This window comes from Petaurus breviceps, unplaced genomic scaffold (assembly GCF_028583685.1).
Source record: "Petaurus breviceps papuanus isolate PSGF00001 unplaced genomic scaffold, PetGlider_PUasm1.0 110, whole genome shotgun sequence".
In the NCBI taxonomy this organism is placed as follows: domain Eukaryota; kingdom Metazoa; phylum Chordata; class Mammalia; order Diprotodontia; family Petauridae; genus Petaurus; species Petaurus breviceps.
Genome location: NW_027185597.1, coordinates 800,246 through 809,113, shown reverse-complemented (window position 1 = coordinate 809,113; position 8,868 = coordinate 800,246). Strand labels below are relative to the sequence as shown.

Here is an 8,868-nt window from a genome sequence, read left to right as displayed (position 1 = left end):
GTGTGTGTGTGTGTGTGTGTGTGTGTGTGTGTGTGTGTGTGTGTGTGTGTGTAAAAGGTGAGTGGTAGTAATGTGACATTTAATTATGACACTAGTCATCATCTGCCAACGGTGGTTTTATGGTATTTCTGCCTTAGATTTTAAAGTATAAATTTAAAATAGATTAAGAGTCCAAAGGAACCTTAGGGGTTATGTAGTACATGACTCCTGTAACAGACCTGGAAACTTCAGTTTATCCACATTATAGAGAATTTAAGTGAGTCATCTAATGCCCCCAAAGTAGCAACTAGCAGATCCACTCTCCACAAAATCCTTAAGATTTCCTATAATATGTGAATAGTTTAGATTTTTGAAATTTACTTTTAAATCTTAGAGCCAATTTACATAAGTATTAGTTTGGAAAATTTTTTGATATGCAGAAGCTGTCTGAGATTGGCCTTTTCTTTTCTTTTCTTTTCTTTTGTTTTCTTTTCTTTTGTTTTCTTTTCTTTTCTTTTCTTTTCTTTTCTTTTTCTTTGAGAGGTTAGGGCTGCCCTGAGTGTATTATAACTTCTTGATAATTGCTGTTGAACCATTGAAATTCATCTGTGATTCTGGCCATAGAGATCTTCTAATCTAACTTCCTGGTATAGAATTCTTACCTTCCTTCTCTTTAAATAGAATGCATAGTATGTAATCTGTAGTAGCAGAAAAGCATGTGGTAATAGTAATAATATAATAGCTTGCATTTATAAAGTGCTTTAAGATTTGCAAAGCACTATATGTGTTATCTCATTTGATAGTAAGAGAATTATAGCTATGGAGAAAAAAATGACCATGGTGGTTTTTTTTTTTTTTAGCTGACTAATGCCTTTCACCTCCTGTTTGCCCTCCCCAATGCTACAACACAACATCTTACTCTTTTTCTCATAACATCTTAAATCACAGCTGATTTCTTTTATTACTGTGTTCCCCATACTATGCTCCCCATACTATGTTCCCCATAACATAGTGCCTAGCACATACTAGGTGCTTATTGATTTGTTGATAAATTATTTGAAAGTAGGGGAATCAAGGTATGAATAATACAGAATTATCTGTAACTTAAATACATATAATATATATCATATTCCCTCCAAGAAATGAATCTGCAAGTATTTGCTAAGCCTTTACTATGTGCCAAGCACTGTTAGGTACTGGGAAATAAAATAAATGAAATGATAAAAGCATTTAAACAGCATAATCTGAGAGAATTGAGGGGAATGAGGAAAGGCATCACTTTTTAAAATGAGTTTTGATACTCAATCCAACAATGTTTCAAGCCAGTATGTATTCATTCATTGTTTACTTTGTGTCTAGCATTGTACTAGGCAATTTAGTGGAATATAAGAGAAATACAAGGTCTAGTTCTTGCCCTTGAAAAGCTTTCTTTACCATTGGATATTGAGTCACTCACCATGATGGAGAAAAAAGATTGCTTGATTTTTAATAGGGGATGAAAAATCATTGTGCTTGAAGTAGAGACAGGAGAGTCAAGGCTAGGAGTTAAGGGAGAAGTTCCTGGGTCCAAGGCTGGGAGGAAATTAGGATCTAGAGAGCTCTAGGTTCAAGAGTACCAGATAAAAAGAGAGAGCACCAGAGCAGTTAGTGGGCCTGAAGCTAACCTTATCGTTTTCTGCTGAAGAGAAATTAGGATTTAAAGGATTCATATTCAGGATTTATATGAAAGCAGGGTTGTGATTATGGAATCATGAGGCTTCAGGCCCACAGATTTTGTGGTTAGGGCTGATAGTGCTAGTGTTAAATCTCCAGATTACATCATTTCTGTTTTCTTGAACCTTTTGAAGGCATGAAATTATTCCCTGATTTTGAGTACCCTAAACATAATTCAAGAAAATGTGTGTGAGTGTGTGTGTGTGTGTGTGTGTGTGTGTGTGTGAGAGAGAGAGAGAGAGAGAGAGAGAGAGAGAGAGAGAGAGAGAGTGAGTGAGTGAGTGACATGAAACTATGCCCAGGAAGAACCAGTAGAAATAAAAATTAATCCTTGCTGCTTCCCCCCTACTCCCAAGTCTTTTTCAATGCTTAATCTTGGTTTGCAGAGTACTTTAGCATTTTTCAAGGCTTTGTCTTTGATTTGACCTTGAGTACAAAGGTAGAAAGACTTAGAAGGCTGGTCCCTCAAGTGATTGTTTTTGTTTTTATTTTTTTGGATATGTAAAACTTTTTATGAAAATATATTTATAAAAATTGAAGTGCTTAAAAACCACAGCTCAATCTCACACACACACACTCTCTTTCCTTCTCTCTGCCTCTCCTCTGTTTCACCAAGTCATCACAACAGACTCAACATCAGCAAAGTCCTTTGGATGCGATGACTTTGTGATTTACTGTAACACTTTTTGTTAATGTTGTGATTCTTGGCCCTCCCAGCAATGTAGTTGGTCAATTTTGAGGTCTTTTCTGAGACAAGTTATTGGTGTTCTCCCCACTCTCAGGTGAAATTACTTTGCATTGTCAACCTTGCACAGGGATTGGTCTAAGAAAGACAGAGTTAGGTTGTACAGTCCATTGTTTATTTCATGCATGCATATGCATGGGAGCTGAAGTGTTGGAGCTGAGCTCATTTTGGGGTTAGGCTGAACAGTTTATATTCCGTTCCAACTCGGGCTGAAGTCACCATCATCACTCACTCCTGGACAGAGAAAACTTTTATCAGACCATCCCCAACTATACCACAACACTCCCAGCCTTGGCCTGTCTAGACAGAAAAATCTATCTCCACTCGAGCCTGAGCAGAAGGCTATGGGGCTTTTCTGCCTTATATTAAATTACTGGTGAGCTTGGGTGGGGCTAACCAGGATAAGAGAGTCAATGCAGTCTTATTGTTAGTAATGTTCTTCTCAAGAAAAACTAAACTTAAAGTCAGGACTTTGGAAAATGGGGACTGGGGGAAATTCTGAATCTCCAAGTTATTGGTTATTAATAATCATTTTTCAAAGTATATATTTACTTTTTACTTATCTCTGCACATACATGATCACTGAAATAGGATGAAAGTTCCTTGAGGGGGGTGGGAGAAATACTTCATCTTTGTTTTTACAGCCCCAGTGCTTAGCACAGTTGGTACTGTTCATGTTTTTCCCCTTGTTCCAATCAGTTTCTTCTTGTAGTCTACTTGATGCTGAGAATAGATGGTTTATCTCAGGCTAATGTGAAACAGAAATCTAGGCAGAGTTGTCCTCTTACTTAGTGTTTCCTAACCTTGGTTGGTGTTTAATGAATGCTTGTTGAATGTAATTGAATGGAAACTTTTGAAATTCTGAAGATGAGAGCTGGGAAAGAATTTTTGAAGTTATTGCCCTCATCAGGCCAAAGACACCTCTAGCTGTGTGACCACGGGCCTTCACATCTGTTTCACTCAGTTTTGTCATTTGTAAAATTTGAGTAATATTAGCATCGGTCAAGAAATGTTTTGAGGATCAAATAAGATTATAATTATAACATGTTTAGCTTTATTGTTATTATACAAATGAAGAAATTGAAAGTCCAGAGGAGTTAAGGATTTTGCTTGATGTTCAGTAGCTAATTGGGACAGTTAGGAGTGCTGGGGGACGTTCAGATCTGGCTTCAGATACTTATTAGCTGTGTAGCCCTGGGCAAAGTCACTTAACCCTGTTTAACCCTGTTTGCCTTAGTTTCCTCAAAATGGCAAAACAGCTCCAGTATCTTTGCCAAGAAACCAGAAAATAAGGTCAAGAAAAGTTGGACAGGACTGAAAACAATAGCTAGTTAATGGCAGAAGCAGTACTAGAGACTAGTGTTCATTCTGCTTTACCTTGTTGCCTTTCTGAAAAGTCTGACAAGTTGCTATTGTTTTTAAGTGTGTGTGTGTTTTCTCTGTCCTGACAGGCCTAGTTTTATCTAATCCTTTAAGTGTGATGGTTGCCTAGGAAATGTTTGATGTAGATTAGGAATATTAACAGCTCTGGCCTCAAAGAGCAGAGATGGAAGGTGAAAAGAAAGGAGTTATAACCGTGGAGTGCTTTCCTTTTCCTTTCACTTTCTGCCCTGAGAGAGGTAAGATTCAGAAATTCCTAGGCCAGAGGGCAGGTTTTGAATCCAAGGAAAGTAATTTAATCCTTCTTCCTTAACTATTTTGGAAGTTGTTATGGAGGTGAGACTGAACATGGGTTGTGTGGTCAAGAAGAAAAATGAAATCATTATAGGAAGCTGTTTATGTTTCTCCACTTTTCTCCATTCACTTTCTGCTTGCAGGCTACATCATGCTGGGAATAGGTGGTTTATCTCTGGCCTGATTATGTGCTTTAGGTCACTTAATCTTGATACAATACCTTTTCAACAAGACAACAAACAGCTATGTAGGCTGAACTGTTCTCTCATCCAGGGTCTCCCAATCCAAAGATTATTCTAAAAGAATGTTTGTTCCAAAATATATTCTAGTTCTCTGCAGAGTAGCTCCCCTTCTTTCCTTCCTTTGCTTAATGTACCAGAATATTTAGCAGCAGTAGAGGGTGGGGTAGGATCTGGAATCAATTAGGAGGAAGCAGCAGGTAGGAGGAAAAGCAGAGTACAAGGAGAAGAAAGAAGAACTCTTGGCTAAAATTATTTTAGAAGCAAGAGTCTTTGGAAAAAAAAGACATGAGGATTATGTTTTGTTAAAACTTAATATCTTTTCCCAGCACCTAGCTGAATGCACAGCAGTCACTTAATAAGGGGCAAGTTCAAAACAACACAAAACACAAAGGAAAGCTCTAGAATGGACCAGTGGGGAAATGCTGATCTAATTTACTCATCTGCCTTGGAGTAGAGAAGGTGGCTACTTCCTAGTTCTCCCTCCAAAGGCTCCTCCACTCTGGGTTAAAGCTTCCTGGTACAAGATAAAATAGGTCAAGGTCTAGTTAAAGTGGTCAGTTTTGAGAAAGGCCCACTATTAGCAATGCCAACTGTGGTTTCTCTACATGTTCCCGAATGTGAGACAGATGTGTTGGATTCTATGGCCACAGACAGTGTTTGGGTTTCAAAGAGTCTTCCTGTTGGGATGCAAGCTGCATGAAAAGAGAGTAATAGATTCAAAATAGCAGATAATTAAGTATCATACTGTCTCGCTGTTAAATCTGAAAGCAAGATCTGCAGTGGATCAGCAATACAAGAGCAACAGTTTATGATAGTGAGCACTGGCAAAAAGCCAAGTAATAAAGAAAATACCGAATTAAATATGGTTTCAATAAAGATGGAAGAATGTGTTCTGTTCATTTTTAGGATAGGGTTATGACCCGATTGTAAAGGCAAACCCTTTCACCTTTCTCAGCTTTGCTGATACCTTCTGGGCAATGGGGCCTTGAAACAGATGGTTTTTAAGGTCCATTTCAATACCAGCATTTGGTGACTATTGTGAGAAATGATTTTAAATCTTAGTAATCAGTGTCTTGGAGACTCAGAGCTTCTGCCCAGCCCCCTTCATCTTTCAAATTCAGTCTCTCCTTATACCTGACCCAAGTCTGAATTGATTTTATTGTTCTCCGGCTTGGGTGGAGTTAGGTGTTTCTGCCTAGATAGCCCAAGACTGGGGATGGTCTGATAGAACAAGTATTTCCTCTGAAGATAAAATGATTCCGAGATATCAGCCCCTGGTGAAAAGGTATTGTACCAGGATTAAGTGACCTAAATCACATAATCAAGACCCCATTTTAATTGATTGGTATCCCTTGAGAAGCCCTTTGAAAAACAGGTTATATAACCTTATGCCCTCAAATCCCAAATTGAGCCCCTTCAGGGGGCCCAGTTTTAGACTGAACTCTCATGCAGTGTATATCAAGCCAGTTTGAGAGAAATAAAAATATGGAGCTGACCTAATCATTTGTCTCTTTCTTAGAAAACTCTGGTTTTGGGTTTGGGGGTTCACAATTTAAATTGGGATTTGGCACTATCTAATGGGAAGATTGAAATTCTGTATGTCTGCTTGTTATTTCTCCCTTATTAGGATGTAAGTTACTTGAGGGCAGAGCCCTTGTTTTTAATTCATTTAATTTTGGTCAAATTGAATAAGAGAAGAATGTATTGCATTAGAATCTTAATGAATCAAAATGGGAATAGAATGTTCTAGTGAATTCTCTTTTTGAAGTGCCTCATCCCACCTTACCTCTGGTATTATCTCCTGTTTACTATATACATATATATGTATAGTGCATAAATGCATGTTATCTCCCCCATTAGAGTAAACTCCTTGAGGGCTGGGACCTTTTTTTTAATCCCGAGTGCTAGGTACAGAACATGACACAAAATGGTGTTTAATAAATGCTTTCTAAATAAATGATTGATTGACAGTTGACAAGAAAAGTCTTATTGGGAAATGTTCACAAAATGGCATAAAGACTGGTGGATGGATCCCGTACTCATGATTTGTGTTAAGTAGGCTTCAGTATATTGCTACCAATGATTCAGCTGGAATTAGGAAGTACCAAGTTTAAATTCAACTTCAGATCCTGCTTAGTTGTGTGACCCTAAGCAAGTTATTTAACTTTTGCCCACCTCAGTCTCCTCATCTGTAAAGTAGAATAATAATAATATCTTCCTCACAAGATTGTTGTGAAGATCAAAGGAGATAAAGTACTTAGCACAGTTTGGCATATTACTAGGTGTTTAATAAGTGCTTATTTCCTTCTCCTTCCCTTTATATATATGCCTTATAACCAAGGATGTGTGTGACCAGAAGAAGAGGCAAGTCAGGCATATAGAAAGAAGAGATTTTCATATTTCATTGCCAAAGGAGAAACTACTACAGTATTAAATAAAGTGAAACATAAATTCATTTTCCTGCCTTAGTATAGTAAACATAATTGAATTCTTAATGACATAGGACCTTCACTGGAGCCTAAGGAGTGTAATTTTGAACATCAATTCTTATAGATGTAGATTTAATTGTATCTATATTGAATTAGTAATTTTTATCTATATTGAGTAATAATTTTAGTGATATCTATATTGAATCCATGAATTTTATGTGTATTCATCAAGTTAATATATCCTGGCTATGATTCTATTTTCTTGTTTATCTTTTTAACTCTTATAAAAATTAAGTGTAGGAAAAAGAAAATCCTAGTTTAATTGAAGGTTCTAAGGCTTAAAAATTGTTTTTAAAAACCCTTTCTTTTGCATACAACATTTTCAAACTTAGGGGTTGTGCAATTCAGCACATTTATTTTGCTAGTAACTAGTAATACCAGTAACTCATTTTCTATAGCATTTTGTAAGGCATTATTCAAAGCTTGTTTATAAACATTTTCTGCACATTCTATTGGAAGGTACCTTTAAGTATTCTCATTGAAGACAGGAAACTCAGGCCCAGTGATTTGAATTGAGGTATTCATATAGGTAGTATGTCTAAGACCTGACCAGACTTTATCTTATGACTTCCAGTCTGTTGCCCTTTCTTCTTCTTTTTTTTTTAGCAATCGGGGTTAAGTAACTTGCTCAAGGTTACACAGCCAGTTATTTCTGGGTGTGGTGCTGAGTGTCTGAGCCCAGGATTCGATCACCAGGTCATCCTGACACTGGAGCCAGTGCTCTTACTCAATGTGCTACCTGGCCACCCCTGCCCTTCTTAAAATTTTCATTGATTCTCTCCTTAATCTGGGAATTCCGGAACCTGGCTATAATATTCCTAGGAGTTTTCTTTTGGGGATCTTTTTCAGGAGGTGATTGGTGGATCCTTTCAACATCTATTTTGCCCTCTGGTTCTAAAATATCAGGGCAGTTTTCTTTGAGAACTTCCTGGAGGATGATTTCTAGGTTCTTACTTTGATCATGGCTTTCAGGAAGTCCAATAATTTTTAAATGATCTCTCCTGGATCTATTTTCCAGGTCAGTGGTTTTTCCCATGAGATATTTCATATTGCCTTCTATTCTTTCATTTGTTTGGATCTGTTTAACAACATCTTGATTTCTCATAAAGTCATTGGCTTCCATTTGCTCCAATCTAATTCTGAAGCAATGATTCTCCTCATTGAGCTTTTGAGATTCTTTTTCTATCTGGCAAATTTGGCTTTTTAAAGCATTCTTCTCATTGCCTTTTTGAGCCTCTTTTGCCATTTGAGTTAGTCTGTTTTTTAAGGTGGTATTTTCCTCAGTCAGGCTGTTAACTCTCATTTTGTAATTTTCTTGCATTGTTCTCATTTCTCTTCCCAATTTTTCTTCCACTTCTCTTATCTGCTTCTTAAGGTCCTCTATGGCCTGTCACCAGCTCGTATTTTCCTTTGAAGCTTTTGGTGCAGGAGTTTTGACTTCACTGTCTTCTTCCTGTTCCATGCTTTGCTCCTTTTTGACCCCAAAATAGGTGTCTAATGTTGGAATCTTCTGTCTGCTTTGTTTCCTTTGCCTGGTCATGTCGCCCCTCAGTCACTTGACCCCTGGACTTTTTGCCACAGTAGGACTCTGCCACCAGACAGGGGGTCTTTCGTTCCAAAAGCTGGGGTTTTCTCAGCTGCCAGAGGTATTAGATGGGTGCCCTCTCTGAAGCCTCCACACGCTCTGGCAAGCTGGACACACACCCCAGGACCTCCACCCTAGACTGCAATCCAGATCCAAGGAGGTTAACCAAGAGTGATTACCCCTCAGACTGGTCACTTGGTCCCCCTACACTCTGCAGGCCAGGAGCTGAAGCTGCCACAGTGGGGCTGGCTGTCCTGCGCATCTCAGTGGCTTCTCGCCCCTGGGGCAAATGCCATGTACTCACACTTACTGGGCCCCAAAGTCCAGACTGCACTGACCTCTCACTTTGTCCTTCACATCTATTTGTTGATAATTCTGGAAACGGCCACAGCTGATGCTGATCTGGAGTCCCTCCTGCCAGGCCCTGGTTAGACCCGCCCT

General features: G+C 38.3%; 1 protein-coding gene and 1 pseudogene across 4 annotated transcripts in view; one reads left to right on the top strand and one right to left on the bottom strand.

The window, feature by feature from the left end:
* LOC138156628 (succinate dehydrogenase [ubiquinone] cytochrome b small subunit, mitochondrial pseudogene) overlaps positions 1 to 8,689 on the bottom strand; it is a 17,506-nt pseudogene extending 8,817 nt beyond the window's left edge.
* The window catches only part of LOC138155734 (thiamine pyrophosphokinase 1-like), a 479,265-nt gene that overhangs the window by 54,179 nt on the left and 416,218 nt on the right, over positions 1 to 8,868 (top strand). The window lies entirely within an intron of this gene.